This window comes from Brassica oleracea, chromosome C7, assembly GCF_000695525.1.
Source record: "Brassica oleracea var. oleracea cultivar TO1000 chromosome C7, BOL, whole genome shotgun sequence".
NCBI lineage: Eukaryota > Viridiplantae > Streptophyta > Magnoliopsida > Brassicales > Brassicaceae > Brassica > Brassica oleracea.
The window spans coordinates 45,472,219-45,489,377 of record NC_027754.1 but is presented as its reverse complement, the minus strand read 5'-3'; the positions used below and the strand labels follow the sequence as shown (position 1 = coordinate 45,489,377).

At 30.5% G+C, this 17,159-nt stretch overlaps 1 pseudogene; it reads left to right on the top strand.

Moving 5' to 3' along the window:
• The first annotated feature begins 11,132 nt into the window (after positions 1–11,132).
• On the top strand, positions 11,133–12,359 carry LOC106303435 (annotated as a pseudogene).
• Positions 12,360–17,159: the final 4,800 nt, after the last annotated feature.

The following is a 17,159-nucleotide window of genomic DNA, read 5'->3' as shown; positions in this document are numbered from 1 at the left end:
TAAGCCGATTAATAAGCTTGTCAGATATATAGTGCTTTTTTTTGTCAACTGCTTGTCAGATAGTATTCATATGTTAAATCAAAGATGTGAGCAGAGGCGAATCAAAATAATATTTAAACGGGGTGCATTAATGGTATGAGGTTAAAATGAAGAAAATCTGGAGTTGATTGTGAAATGATATGGTGGGTGCACAGAACGGTTTTAGTCACCAGATTAAAAAAGTACTAAATTTTTTTATCTGCACATCCGTGCCGGTATTCATTTTAACTTGTATGTTGTTTTGTATTGAATGTATTTTTAGCGCATATATAATTATTAGTAATAATACTATAAGTAATTAATTATTTGAAGTTTATTTATTTTTATGTCAATTTTATGTTATTCATGTACATTAATATTTAAAAATTTAAAAATAGTTATTATATATAATATAAATGGACTACTTAGTTTTGGAAAGGAAAAAAATTGATATGTTTTAATATTTATGGAATGGTAAAAATTATTTTATATTGATTTTATATCATATCATTTGTATTAATTTATATTTATACAACTAATTACAGGTAAAATTAATTAATTGTTAGCTTTAAGAAAGATTTTGTTATGATATATTATCATTTGAAAAAATAATTAATATTTTTCATATATAAAAGTAATTGATTGTATATTTTTAAGGAAGATTTTGTTAAGTTAACTAATGATGAAAATTATTTTTTTTGTAACTTTAATGATGATGAAAATTATGATTAGTTAGTTTCTAGTGGAACTATAGTGCTCTTTTGCGAAATACACACTTTTTTTGATATTGCAGAGTTAATAATTAATTTGGATGAAAGCAATAGTATTTACAAAATTGGCGTGGAGAATATTTGAAATGATCTTTATGAATACTTGCTTGAGAAGATTTAGGGATTCAAAAAAGAATATGCTTGAACATAACATATATTTGTGGCAAGATTACGGATAATAATAAAAGATACATATCCTAAATTTTTGTATATTAATTATAATCTACACATTAGTACATATGAAAACTATATGTTAGGAAAGCGTATAAATGTTATATGGTTTGTTTTGGTATTGTTTGATCTTCAGCATATAGAGTGAAGAATGAAATAAAGATTGACCCGAGAGGAAGAAACAACCGTGTCATTTATGTGTTGTTGTACCATGGTTGATTTTCTGGTTTGATCTTCAACATATTTATAAGTATGGTTTGAAATAGCATATTACACTTAAAAATACCATAATCCATCTGATCCATCTGGGTGAAGATAAATACGGCCCTGTGATCATCTGGGTGAAGATGCAAATCGATGTTCGTTTTGTTCATTATAATGATATATCCAGATGGATCACCCAGCTGAATTTTTAAACTCATCTCAAATTCTCACTCAAATGAAGATAAGTCTTGATGGTGGTGCATCTGTATGCAGATGCATCTAGTTCAGTCCAAAATGACCTTTTAAAATCAAAATATTATTTTCAAACCCTAACTTTTTTTTTTTGCATATACATTTTTCTGCTATAACCAAAAAATGCATTTTCTCGCAAAAACCTAAAACACACACTTTCCCGCCAACACCGCAAGATGCGTTTTTCCGCAAAAAAAAACGTAAAACACACATTTCCATAAAAACACATTTTTCGGCCAAACCAGTAAAACCGCACTTTTCGACCAAAACCGAAAAATCGCATTTTCCCGTCAACAAAAAAAAAACGCATTTTCCAGCCAAAACCCAAAAAACACATTTTTCTACCAAACTCCAAAAAGCATTTTCCTGCCAAAACCGGAAAAATGCATTTTCTCGCCAAAACCGGAAAACACAATTTTCCTGCCAAAACCGAAAAAAGGAATTTTCCCGCCAAAACCGGAAAAACGCATTTCCTGCCAAAACTGGAAAACACAATTTTCACGCCAAAACTGGAAAACACAATTTTCACGCCAAAACTGGAAAACAGAATTTTCCCGCCAAAACCGGAAAAACGCATTTTCTCACCAAAACCGTAAAAACGCATTTTCCCGCCAAAACCGGAAAATAGATTTTCCAGCCAAAACCGGAAAACAGATTTTCCCGCCAAAACCGGAAAACAGAATTTTCCCGCCAAAACCGGAAAACGCATTTCCCGCCAAAATCGGAAAACGTATTTTTCCGCCAAAATTGGAAAAATGTATTTTCCCACCCAAAACCGGAAAAATGTATTTTCTCGTCGAAACCGCAAAAATGATTTTCCTGCCAAAATCGCGAAAATGTTTTTCCCGCCAAAATCGCGAAAAACTTTTTCCGCCAAAATCGTGAAAAAAACTTTTCCTGTCAAAAACATTTTTCCCGCCAAAACCGCAAAACACACTTTTCCCGTCCAAACCACAAAACACACTTTTCCCGTCCAAACCGCAAAACATATTTTTCCGCCAAACCCATAAAAACGTATTTTCCACCAAAACAACAAAAATGCACTTTTTCGCTAAAAACACATTTTTCCTCAAAAACCGCAAAAATATTTTCCGGCAAAACCATAAAAATGCTATTTTTTCGCCGAAACGTAAAAAAATTATATTTTAATCATTTTATTAATAAGTCCACCTAGATGTAGGTGGAAGTTAAAAAATGTAAAGCAAACGAACATAGTTGCATTCAGATGATTCATCTGAATGCATGGACAAAATGAAGAAACGAACAACACCCAGATGAAACATGTGGATAAGACATCTAGATGAACCATCTTGATGCATCTTCCAGATGTACAAACGAACATGGTCAAAATTTAAAATACTCTATAGTTTATTTTTTTAAGTCTTTTTTATATGAGCTTGTTAGATATATTCCTTTTTGGTTTAGTCAATTAAGATGTTTGAAACCAAACGTTTGGTTTAGTAAGAAACATGTATTATATCCGAATATGAATATTGAAAATTATGTTTTACGGGAGTTATTTATTATATCTGAATATGAATATTGAAAATAAGGCAAATAGTGTATGATAATTAATATAATTTCAAATATATAGTTATTATTAAAACAGTGACATAAGATGGTAATTATCAATGAAAACTCATGGTCAAGTACAAAATGTACTCATATTTTAATAGATTAGATAATTAAATTTTTTATGCTAAATTTTGGAATATCAAAACTATCATGGGTGAACGTGTCCCCATATCTAACAACCTACATTCATTCGTCCCCGGGTGTAAACATTTGTGCGTTGCATTCATGCTTACATAGACTTACAGTGTGAGATCATTGGAATAGTCACCGATTGCAAAAAAAATAAAAATAAAAATAACCTAGAAACGCATAAAATTGCACATGGGGTCTGTTAGTTTCTCGATCTGGAAGAACCATCTACGATGGAGATGAGAATTTTATTCGTTTAGGTAATAAAAATGCAACTCATCCGGATAGATCATCTCGATGATTTTTAGAATTTTAGGCTTAATTTTTAAAATCAACTGACTGATCCAAATTGAACCATCTAGATGGAGATAGTTCTGTCAAAATGGTATAATGTCTATTATACCCCTGATGTAATTTATAAATTACAAACCTAAATATAATATCATTTTGTCACACACGAAAAATAACAAAACTAAAAATAATAATTTTTGCTCAAAACCTAAAATATATGTTCCCGTCAAAATCACAAAAACGCATTTTCCGTCAAAATCGCAAGAACAAACTTTTCCACCAAAACCACAAAAACGTGGTTTCCCACCAAAATCAGAAAAATGCATTTTTTTTTCACCAAAACCGCAAAAACGTAGTTTCCCGCCAAAACCACATATCCTATTTTTGTTCGCACGAGGTTAAGAATCTTAGTTGATATTTCAAATCACAAAAATCAGATAAATATATTTGTTGCATGGACACATAAAAGAACACATACAGACTTTAAAAGGAAAAATCAAATCACAAAAATCAGAATGCTGCATGAACACACACTGCCCACTCAGTCTCCGCATAAGACCGACGCGAACTGAGAAAATGAAAATCGTTGAACTAGCCACCAAACGTGACAATATAACAAACAATATTATCACATTTAAGGAAAAAGTTAAATCAGAAGCTGAATCAATTGGAACTCGCCACCTTAGGAGACCACCGCAAACTTTATTCAAATAGCTACTGAGCTTAATTTTAGCTTCTTCCCAAAGCCGTTACTTCTAATCATGAACTATTATTTTGTTTCAAAATTTTCTTCTCAAATGTTTAAGAAACTCAGTGCAACATCTTCCAATAACTTTACTTTCTTCTCCAAAGAAAAGGCTTTGATGACATACTCTCAAAAAGTTATAAGAGAAAGCAGTGTGAATATTGGACGATGGGACACGAAAATAGAATGAAAAATAATAGCTTGACATAGAACCATGCACATAAGTTATAGGTGATTCTGTAGAGAATCTTTCCTAAGGATCCTAGTATGCTGGTGAAGGAAGTCGCGGACAAGGAGGTTTTGTCCGAGACAAGCTGAGAAAGAAATCCCTAAATAATTATTTTTCTTAAAAGGGCGAAAAAATTAGGACATTGTCCATGAGTCGCGTGATCTTGTCTGAAGTACATTAATTCACTACATATATACATCTCTGCGCCACTAATAATAACAGATTCCATCACAACTGTTCTAAAAGAGGGAATCTCACCTGTGCATGGTAAATACAGTTTACCAATCTCTCTTCAGGATGGATCAGGAGTCAGCCTCCCATCATGGCTGCTTGTTTTAATAAGATCTTTTGGCACTTTGAATAATCCAGCTGCATGTGATTCGAATCTGCATAACCATACCATTGATTATACGAGTAACTATATCTTAAATAGATATCTTTGAATATTTTCATGTGATTGTGTTGAAGAGTGCCATAGTGGCGACTCTGTTTATCAGCTCGATTAAGTTTTGTCTTCGTTTGATGGCTGATTGGAATCTTTAATGTGATTTCCATGCCACTGTGTTCTAGGCTTTGCTTTATCTTATGGTCTTTTTGTGTACGCAGTTCATGGAAACTTTGTCTCGGCCCTTAACGAGTTCTTCAAAGGTATGATGTGATAGCTTTCCATAAATCTTACACCTTCTTGTTCAACATGGAGAAATGCCCTCTTGCTTTTTTCATTGTGTTTTTTTTTTCTTCTAGTTTATGGCCTCGTATGCTCGAATGAATAGATAAAGTTAGCTAGGAATAAAACCTTATAGGGAAAGTTCATATACGAGACGGATTGTATCTTAGAAATGGACCATTTTGTACGTTTTAAGACTTTGGAGCGGAAGTGAAACAATCTGAAACTAGGAAGACCTGTTATGAAAATATCGAAGAAACCTACCATTGGAGAGGTTCGAGATTTAGCCCGAACTCATAAACGGTTCAGACTGGTCCCCGTAGATTTAGCCCCAAGCATTTTAATTGTTCAGACTAGACCTTCTTCATAATTGCACAAGGGTCCTCATGTTTTGGTTGATTTAAGAAACAACGACTTGATTTCGGCTCAAACTTCCAATTATAGAATTTAGACCATGTTATATGCAAACGTTATTTACGTAAAGGGCCCAATACCTAATTTTCTCCATGGGCCTTTCCAGTTACAAATAAACCACTACTTTCTAATTACCCTTACGGTTAAAGCTAAAATATTTTTGAATTTACTCGTAAACCATCCGTAGATAATTTGAGTGCGACTATAGCTGCCTAAGAAAGTATTCAAACGCATAAATTATATTTCTAATTAGCATGTGTATAAGAACATGTATTCAACTAGTATTTTCTTTTATTCAACGTCCAATGAAGTTGTTGGTTCTGATTAGAGGTACCAATTCAAATATTAGAAACAGAGAAGAACTAAAACCTTAAAAACCATAACAAACATGAATATCCATAAGAAAGAGACAGATAGAGATTACCATCTCCTCTATTTCCAACACAATCTCAATCTCTTCAACATTCTCATCAAGCTTCTTTGTCGATTCAACGGCCTTCTCCAGCTAAAAACAAAAAGAAGAAGCAAAAAACATAACGATAGGAAAATCTAGTTTTTCATTGTGCCATTTTAGTGCATTTTGTTTATCTTGTTTGATTCTAAAAGACAGATTGTGGTTTTTTTTCCTTTGTCACAATACAGAGAGTGACAGAACGAATGAATGATCTCGATTTATAAAGCATACGGTGCTATCCTCTACACTGAGGAGCAAGCGATTCAGTGTACCTCCTACAACTTGGTAACCAAGCTATACACATGTCAATATCTCATATGCACACACATTTTGCATGATACACATGTCACGTGATGGTAAAAGTTAAATATTATTTTACGAAACAAAACCCAAAAGTTTACCGTGTGTACTAGTGTGTTAATTGCACAACGAAAACCGAAAAATACAAAGACTGCTCTCTATGCAAACACAAAAAAAATAATGACGTCAGTTTGTATCCTAAACCTTACAAAACCTTTTCATCGTGTGGCTAATTGATTTATCTCCATTAGTGGACTCAAAAAACTCATCACACAACTTCTAAAGAGGTGGAAAACTCCTCCCTAAGAATCTGCATCTCTACATTTTTTCTCTGCTTTCTCCTTGTCCTCACAACAGTTCTTTGCCACTATTTCCTTTCAGCTTTTCTTTATCCTTAGAACATGAATCTTCTTTTTGCATGAGCTTGATGAAGCCATATATATCTCCGTCTGGTTTCTTAGTCTTCTCATCGCAACAGCCGTCTTTCACGAGCACTTTTACATTGTCTTGCTGCTTATCACCACAACAACCAGAGTGGAGATGGTCAGAACTGGACTTGCTACTTGGTTTCACCATCATCACCTTCTCTTGAGTTTTCTTAACACCACAACATCCTTCAAGAAATGAGATTGATCCTCCCTCAGCCTGCAAATGTAGGCATAGTTTCATTCATCTCCCCTTTAATATTTAAAAACTCTTCTTTGACATATCTTCATTACGGTCCATATATATATAGAAAGTCTGTCTGGATGGGAAACTAAATGGCACTACGCTCCTGTGTCTCATCACCACCGGGGTCGAACACAGAATACCCATGGCTTCCATTTACATATGCAAGACGAAACTGAGACTTGCCTCCTTCAAGAAATGAGAGCCAAGACAGCAAAGGAAGATGAATCCACTGCACAAGTGAACGAAAAGAAACTTTTACTACAAGAACCTTGAAGAAGACGTTTTAATGAAGTTAAATAGTGTTACCTTCTATGCGTAATCCATATATATATATATATATATATATATATATATATGACAATGCTAAAGACAGCTTTGATGTATTCAAAACAGAGAGTTTTGGGTTTTGATGTAAGATATACCTCTTAACTCTTCATATGATCAAACCTGTCCAAAGAGTTTAGCTTATTGTTTACCTTTGTGTAGTTTGGGCCTGAGCATACTCACGTCTGTGGCTCGAATAAGTACGCTGCACAAGGATGATAAATATGGAACTCAAAGTGTCTCAAGTGAGGTGAGTTAATGTCTATAACTCTTATTCTTCGGCGTTTATTTGTGTTGAATGTATATTGTCCGTGGGTTTATCAAAGCCTTGGCCCATGAATAGAGATTAAAGGCTGAAGAGACTTGAGTGTGGTGTTGTGGGTAACTTGGTGGGGAAGCTCTTCTAGAAGAATAAGAGTGACGTGGAATGAGGAGGTGGCAAGGAAGGGAACAAGGGCACATTGCATGTTGGATCACGAGGAAGCTACGAGGAAGGTGTATGAGCAGATTTCGAGGTAGTATACGTAGTAATAGAAATTAAAGAGAGAGGTATCAAAAAGTTTGATAGGTTCATGTGAGAGAACCATGTTGATGTTGATGTGGTTTGGTATATGTATGCACGTGAACTTTACTCCAAGACGGTAGAAAGATTGAAGACCGTTACACAAGGGAAAGCATAGTTACATTTGAAAACAAAAGGTGTTAATATGATCAACATCGATGATTGTTAGTCTTTACTCATACGTTAAGACTAACTAGTTGGTTGCCCGTGAATTCGCGGATATAAATATTATAAAAATATATATTATGTATATACTGTCATAAATTTTGAATAATAATTAGAAACATTAAAAATATAATTTTTAACTTCAATTAGTTTGAAAATCAATCGTAAAGTTTCTATAAATTTGATGTAAAAATAACTGATGAATATTTAGTAATAACATATGCTTCTGAAATTATATATGTAATTATCACATTAACTTCTCCAACATATATTATGCATCTTCTTGGGTCTCTTCTTATTTTTCTCGTTATCATTTCGTTCTTTTTACTAAATTTTTGCTAATTTTTTCCTAATTGTTTTACATATTTTTGTCAAATATTTATTTCTTTCTCTAAATAGTAATACAAAACATACAGTCAACAAACCAAAATTCCATCTTAGAATTCTTTTCAATCATAACATTACCTTATTCACTATATTATTTGACTTAAATGCAAATCATTTTTTTTAAATCAAAGTTCTCACATGATTCGTTAAATAAAATCTTTCCAGTCTTTAAAACCTAATTATTTATCAAACATATATGGACATTATAAGAGATTAGTAATTGTTATAGATACGACTATATTGTTATAGTATATGAAATCATTATTTCTATGAATTGTTTTATATTCATTATTATATGTAGTATATTAATACAAAAATAAATGATCAAACATTATTATACTTTCTATATTTTTGAAAATTAGCTACCATTAATTATGACTTGTAATATCATTTAGGTTATTTGGCAAGTGATAGTAATTAGTTTTATATTTGCCTTTTATTTTAGATATAATTAAATTAATTTATTTAAAAGTTTCATTTATTATATTATGTAGTTTATGAATATAAAAAAAGAATTGATCAAGCGTTAATATTCTTTATATAATTTCAATAATTGATTAACATAAATCAGTATTTGTAATATTATTTAGATTTTTGGGCAAGTGATATTAATTGGATCTAGATTTTTATATATTTCAAATCTAAATTATCGACCAAGAAATTATAAAAAAAAAATCTTAAGACTTCAAAAATGATCGATATGTAAGCAAAATTCACTTAACTGACTTCTAGTTTAATATATGGGAAAATTTTATTTTTTATAAATGTTTTATAAAATCATATAAATAATTCAAAATTAAGATAAAATAATTTTGTAAGCCATGATAGATAATTTTATAAATGCTTTATTTTTTATAAATGACTTATAAGTCATGACATTATAAGAAATTAATAGTTATTATAATTCTTTATATATGAATATAATATTTTATATAAGAATATGAAATCATTATATCGATTTCTAGAAATTGTATTCTACTAATTATTTTATGTAGTATATAAATATAAAAAGAATTAATCAAATATTAATACACTTTCTACAATTTTGACAGTTAGTTAAAATAAATTATTATTTGTAATATCATTTACACTATTTGGTAAGTGATATTAATTCGTTTTAGACTTACCTTTTATTTTAGCTCTAATTAAAATAATTAAATATTAAATATTTTTCAACCAATCAAATTATAACAATTTTTTTAAACTCTCTCTCTCTATGATTGACACCTAAGCAAAAGTCACTTAAATGACTTTTCATTTAATATATAAGAGGATTATCAATTTATATAATGTAATCTATGATATTTAATTGTTTTTGTAAGTAAATTATATTAATTCATCTATATTTAAGATGTTTAATTGTATGTTTGAAAATATATATTATATTAGTTAATTCTAGGGTTAATTTTCTTTTAAAAATTTTAATTAAATAAATAAAAAAATTAAAAACTATCAACCAATCAAATTATAACAATTAATTGGAAAGTTATGTTGCGAACTAGGACGTCAGCAGAAATCATTAAGCAAGAAACATTGTCACAGCCAATAAGAAAGGAAGATATAGAGCTTGTGTGTGTTTGTAGCTATTTCATGAAGCTTTAGGAAGGAGAGAATACATGTCACCGTAACGTGACGGTACGGTAAGAGCATCAGTTAAATACTAGTAGTATTTACCACACGAACCATAGACAGTTTCTATCATTCTAATCTAATCTTTGCAATTAATAGCCCAGAGGATAAAACTTGGTCGTTTTGTCCTTAAACCCCTAGATCCGTCTCTCATTCCCAGCTGCGGCTCTCCCCTGAGACGGAGTCCCCAAATCAGAGATCCAATTCATCTGAATTCCTTCTGGGCCTTCCAAATTTAGTAACTTTCTCCCCCAAATTCTGATCGGTGTTTTCGATTAACCTTTCATTTATCAAGGAGGTTGATCTTGCCTGGTCTTGCCTAATTTAAGGTATGAAATGATTTACTATTTGTTATTTGACTTGAATCGTTATTTCTCATCAATGATTGGTTTTATTCCATAGCAACTGTTGCTCTCTGGAAGTACTGAAGCTTGGCTAGTCTCTTTCTTCAGGTACGTTTTTGCTCTATACTAGGCTCCTTTTATGGCTTTGTGTATGTTGAAGATGGATATCTAACTGAAAAGATTGCTGAATTAACTGTGTTAGTGCATATATTATTACAGTCATACATACATACACTTGAAAACTTGCTTTTCGGTATCCGCTAAAAACAACCTCGTAATTTAGTCTCAACTTTAGTGTCCAATATAAGCACTACTATAGTGGATAATCAGTCTTGTATAATCATAGCCCACTTTTTACTAGTTTGTTGTGAATTATAAAGGCTGAATTTTCCGTCTGAAGGGGAGCTTCGTTTCCTTATGTAGTTGGCGAAAGCAATTATGTTACACATGTTTTTTTTTCACTCTGCTAGATCCCTTTGATGTGAATGCTGGCTTGCCCATTTGAATATTTTGGTCGCAGCTTGGTGGTTTTTCGCTCATTTGGAACTATTTGTGCTATACTAACTTCAGTATCATTCTTGTTCATTTGGATCTATTTGGTTTATTAAAAAACCCTTTGTACGTGAAGTATGGAATAATCTCACTGCTATCTGGAGGAACTAGGTTTTTCTTTTCTTGTTCATTTGGCATTTATAGAACACTAGTGATTAATGTTTATAATTTTGAAATCTTATTTTACAAAAAAAAAAGATGCATGTGGCATTTTTAGCTGCAGTTGTCGTGTGTGTTGCCCTAAAGTTTTCAATTACATTTTAACATTCCTAAATTTGATGGACTTACTGACCAACATTTTACAGGAAGCACCAGAAGGATCTTTCATTTTGCTTCGGATGTGCTCACAACCCAACTGGAACAGACCCAACACCAGAACAATGGGCGAAAATAGCTGATGTCATTCAGGAAAAGAACCATATACCGTTTTTCGATGTTGCATACCAGGTAGGTGGTATGAAATTCCTACACTTATGAGTAGAGTTAACTTGTTTTTGATGCTACTACATACACACATATATAACCAGGGCTTTGCTAGTGGAAGCCTTGATGAAGATGCAACGTCCGTGAGATTATTTGCTGAGCGTGGAATGGAGTTTTTTGTTGCTCAGTCATATAGTAAAAATTTGGGTCTTTATGCTGAAAGAATAGGTGCAATCAATGTTGTCTGCTCATCAGCCGATGCTGCTACAAGGTAAAAAAACACTTGATCAAGTTTCTTATCTTGTACAGAAATTTCAAGTGTAACACTAACTTTCTTTCAGAGTCAGGAGCCAGTTGAAAAGGATTTGCTCGGCCTATGTACTCGAATCCACCGGTTCATGGGGCGAGGATTGTGGCAAATGTAGTGGGAGATTCAATTATGTTTGGTGAATGGAAAGCAGAGATGGAAATGATGGCGGGGAGGATAAAGACTGAGACATAAGTTGTATGATAGCTTGGTTTCAAAAGACAAGAGTGGTAAGGACTGGTCTTTCATTCTGAAGCAAATTGGCATGTTCTCATTCGCTGGCCTCAATAAAGCTCAGGTTTGCTTATTGCTCGAAATGGTTCACTCATTGGCTTTGTTGAGACAACGGGTTTTGAGTTTGTATTGTTTTCGTTTTTTTTGTGTGAAATGAGCAGAGTTATAACATGACGAACAAGTGGCATGTGTACATGACCAAAGATGGGAGGATATCGTTGGCTGGATTGTCTACGGCAAAATGTGAGTATCTTGCTGATGCCATCATCGACTCATACCATAGCGTGAGCTAAATTTCGGTCTCTAAAGTAATGTATACCCTTCTAGCCTCTTGAACTTATTTAAAAGAGATGGCTAAATGAATAAGCTAGTTCGCACAATGATCCCTAGACATTTTGTCAAGGAACCTTTTGGTTTTGATTGTGTTTCACAGGCATTGTTGTATTGGGAGACTCCCATCGAGTTATAGATGAACAATACTTGTTACTTTTCTCTTGATTCTTCACCTAAAGGATACAATTGAATTTTCATAATTTTACGATGAGACTTGTTCAGAGGAGGGTACTCTGAGTGTGTTTGGCGTTATATTTCAGTTATTTACATCATCTGCGACATAAAATAGGCAGAGACTACATCTACAGAACAAATAACAAATCAGACACAAGAAGCTTGAAAGATTCTACGTACGCACTAAGTACCAGCGGAACACCAATGGACACATTGTTGATACATCATCAGACTACAACTGAGATAACTAGATCCTAATCCATGGTCTAGGTTTCCAGATGATGTTATGTAAAGCAAGACAAGCAACCAATAAGCAAGAAACTAAATCAAACAGTCCTAATTCATTAAAAGGTGATAGAATTGTATGACCTTTTTTTCTTTTTCTGCTAAAAACTATTATAATACTTTATTTCTTATTCTTTCTCGTGCAGCAGCCCTCTTTGTTTCTGATGGCAAGGCCATGCTTCCGTCTACAAGCGTGTGCTTGTAATGAGTAGTTTGTAGGGGTCTCCGGTTCAGGAAAGAAAGCATATTTCAGTGGGTTTCCAAATACAGCAGTTTATAGTCCATTAAAACAAATGAGTCATCGTCATAACTTTACTGATAAACTACTAATATGTCCCACAAATCCTCTTCTCAAAAGCTTTAATTAAAATCTCAATGCAACAAAAATATAAATTAATATATTATAGACTTAAACTTAATTATTTTGCAATTTAAATTTTTGACGAGAAAACTTGATCTGTGATTTTTGTGATTTTGATGAAAAATAGGACTTTCGGTTTCAGGAAAACATTATTTTGCGGTTTTGGCGGAAAAAAATAATTTTGTGATTTTGGCAGGAAAATATACAACGGTTTTGGTGGGAAAACACGATTTTATGGTTCTGACGGAGAAAAAAAACAATTTTGCGATTGATGAAAAACGCGATTTTACTGTTGTGGCGGAAAAAAAACAATTTGTGATTCTGATGGGAAAACTTGATTTAACGATTTTGGTGAAAAAACATGATTTTACCGTTTGGCAAAAATGTGATTTTGCAGTTTTGACGGAAAAACGAGATTCTGAAATTTTGGTGGGAAAATATGACTTTATGGTTTTAATGGGAAAACACGATTTTACCGTTTTGGCAAAAAAACACGATTTTGCGGATTTGATAAAAAATACGATTTTGCAGGTTTAACGGAAAATATAATTTTAACGGGAAATTACAATTTTATGATTTTGATGGAAAAAATACAATTTTGATGGGAAAATTTGAAAAAATATGACACATCCAGAAAATACCTTTCTTGATTTTTGATTTAATTACTTTTGAAAAAGTTATAAAATATCCAAAATAAAACTTGAAAATCTTACAAAATAAAGATAAATACATAAAGAAACACCCATAAAAGTATATTTTTCTCAAAGAAAATAGTTGCTAAGAAAATATTTTGTTTCCAATCCCCTAGACATTATTTGCGAAGTGATTTTGACACATGTCTTCTCTACGATCATTTTCACTAAATAAATGTGACATGACATATTAGAAAGATGACATGACTTATAGTTAAATATGACATGGACAGTTATAATTAATGTTTATATATATTTTTGGCAAAGTTAATAAAATATGGTAATAACTTATACATTACATTTAAGGTTGACTTATTTTGGTAATTTTTTTAGAATATGGTAATAACTAATAAATCATCAATAAAATAAATATATTCAAATATGATATTATAATTTCGAAATACATTTAATTTAATTTTATAATTATATAACGTTAATCGTAATATCATAATAATTTTATAATTATATAATTTTATTCGTAATATCATTAATTTATTTTAGATATCTACAAATTTTATAAATATTTTTTCGTTTTAGTTTTGATAACTATGAATTTTTATATGAATATTTTGAGTAATTTTATACAAGTTGATTTAATATATTTAATCAAAAGAAATAGACAATTTTTTTATCTAAGATTATAATTTTAAATATATATATATATATATGTAAACATATATATTCATAAATATAATTTAAAATAAAACAATTATTTTTCTCTTAATCTTATGCTTGATTAAATCAATATTTATATGAAAGATTGGTAAAAATAATATTATTAATTATTAATTTTTTATTTTTAATTATAATTTAATTTTAAAAATTCATCACTGCATATGATGCATGAAAACACCTAGTTATTCCTAATGTTAGCAAACGTTTCCTAGCCTATGCTCTATCTTATACCTAGTTTTCTTTCTTTTTTTTTCTTTTTTTGTTAAAAATATTATACTATTTTTTCTTTTTGTAAATTTGTTATCCCCTATATATTAATCGAGGATCATTAAAAAAATTGTAACCTTAATCTTGTATTAATTAGGATGTCAATTAAGTTACGTGACAGCTTAAGAATCAATTGAAAAATGTTGGTCTAAATTCAATTACTAGGGAACATTATATTAACCCAAAATATAAGAAGCGTGTATAATTTTCTTAAATAAAAACTACGGAATTACCTAATATGATTAACATATATATCACAATTAATGACTACGAATAATAAAGTTTTGATAACAATTTTTGCACCCTTCTTCATTTTTGTTTAATTTTATATTATTAACAGAAATTAAACAATTACATTAACCATTTAATAAAAAAGTTCAATTTTTTCTTATGTGTTATATTTTGAATTTTTAAAATGACTTTAAATTACAAAAATGAAGAAACCTTATATGTTATATTTTAAAAATTTTAAAACGGTTTTAAATTACAAAAATGAGGAAACTTTTTATGTTATATTTTTCTTATATGTTAGATTTTTTCTTATATTTTCTATTTTGAATTTTTTAAAACGACTTTAAATATACAAAAAATGCAAATTTTCCTTAAGCATACGACTAAAAGCATTAAAATGACATGTATCAATTCGATGGTTCATTTGAAACCTTTCAAAACCATATGGAAGATAAAAGTCAAAATAATTCAACTGTGGAAACATTACTGTTCACTTTTTTCAAGAATATGTTCGGTGGAAAAAAATAAGATTTTTGTGTCATAATTTGCTTAATGTCCAATCCGATCAACCCATGATATATTAATTATATTTTAGTTTCACAATTTTTAATAAAAATTGATCCGGTCCATCGGAAAAAAATTATATAATAACAACAAAAAATATTGTAAATGAATAGATAAAATGATCAAATATATAAAAGAAATTATCGATATTATATATAAATAAACTCACAAACCGCATGTCTTATACTAGTTATTATACTACTTAAAAATATGTTTCTTAATCTTTCTCGTGCAGCAGCCTTCTTTGTTTCTGATGGCAAGGCCATGCTTCCGTGTACAAGTATGTGCTTGTCACGAGTGGTTTGTAAGGGGTCTCCGGTTCAGGAAAGAAAGCATAATTCAGTGGCCTTCCAAATACATCAGTTTATAGTCCACTAAAGGCATGTTCGTTTCTCGATCTGGATGAACCATTTAGATAGAAATAGAGAATTTTGTTCGTTTAGACAATAAAAATGCAATTCATTCAGATAGATCATTTGGATGACTTTTGGAATTTTAGGCTTAAGTTTGAAAATCAGCTGGCTGATCCAAATTGAATCATACGAATGGAGATGACTCTGTCAAAATGGTATAATGTCTATTATACTTCTATTATACCATCTGAATGGAGGTGGTTCTGTCAAAATGGTATAATGTCTATTATAACATCATACATTCATAGTACAAAATTTTAAACATCATACTAAAGAAGCTGTCTAAGGTGGAGATCGTGAGAAGAAGCAAGAAGATCTTGACGAGGAGGAAATATCGAGATCAGTGCGCGAAGAGGTCACAGCAAAATCCAAGATACTCATCAAGAGAAAGACTCAAGGATAAAGAAACGTTGTCCCCGGTGGAGAGTTTATGAGCAACAACGTTTTGTTGATACAAGAAACCTTTTTTTTTTGAATGAACTAGGTGTTTTCCTCCACCATGTGCAGTGATAAAATTTTAAATTATATTTAAAAATAAAAATTTGTTAATATTTTAGATTTTCTTATTTTAAAATAATATTTTAATAAAAATATTAAATACTAATTTACTTAAACTTAGAATTAAAATAAATAATTTGATTATATTCAAGTTATATTTAAAACTATACTTTACATAGATTTTCATTTATTTATGTTGGTTAAGATAAATTAAATTACTTTAAAACAGTAAAATTGATATAATTTTTTTTTATAATTATCAAAATTAAAAATTAAAATTAATTCCTAAAATTTGTAGATATCAAAAATAAACAAATGATATTACGATTAAAAATTTAATTTTTTTTTAAAAAAAAATTGTATAACATTTTGAAATATTTTTTAATAATAAAATTTTAATGATTATAAAAATATATTTAAATACTATTTCGAAATTTTAAAACCTTTTATATTTCTCTTGTCATATTATTTAATGACATATTTGAATAGATTTATTTTAATGATGATTTATGTGTTATTACCATATTATCAAAAGTTACCAAAAATTGAAATTAACATTAAATGTAGTTGTCCATGTCATTTTTAATCATAAGCCATGTCATTAATTTTAGTATGTCATGTCACATTTTTTTGGTAAAAGTATTATGGAAATGACTTGTGTGAAATCACTTCATGAATAATGTCTAGAGGATATGAATTTATATTCAAACAAATGACTGTATTACATCAGGTGCATCCAGCGATAAGCGACGGATTGGGGCCCATGAGCTTTATAATTTTTTTTCCCTTATGTATTTTTTGTTTATAATTTTCCCTATGTAAAGATATAATTTTATTTATTTTGGCTT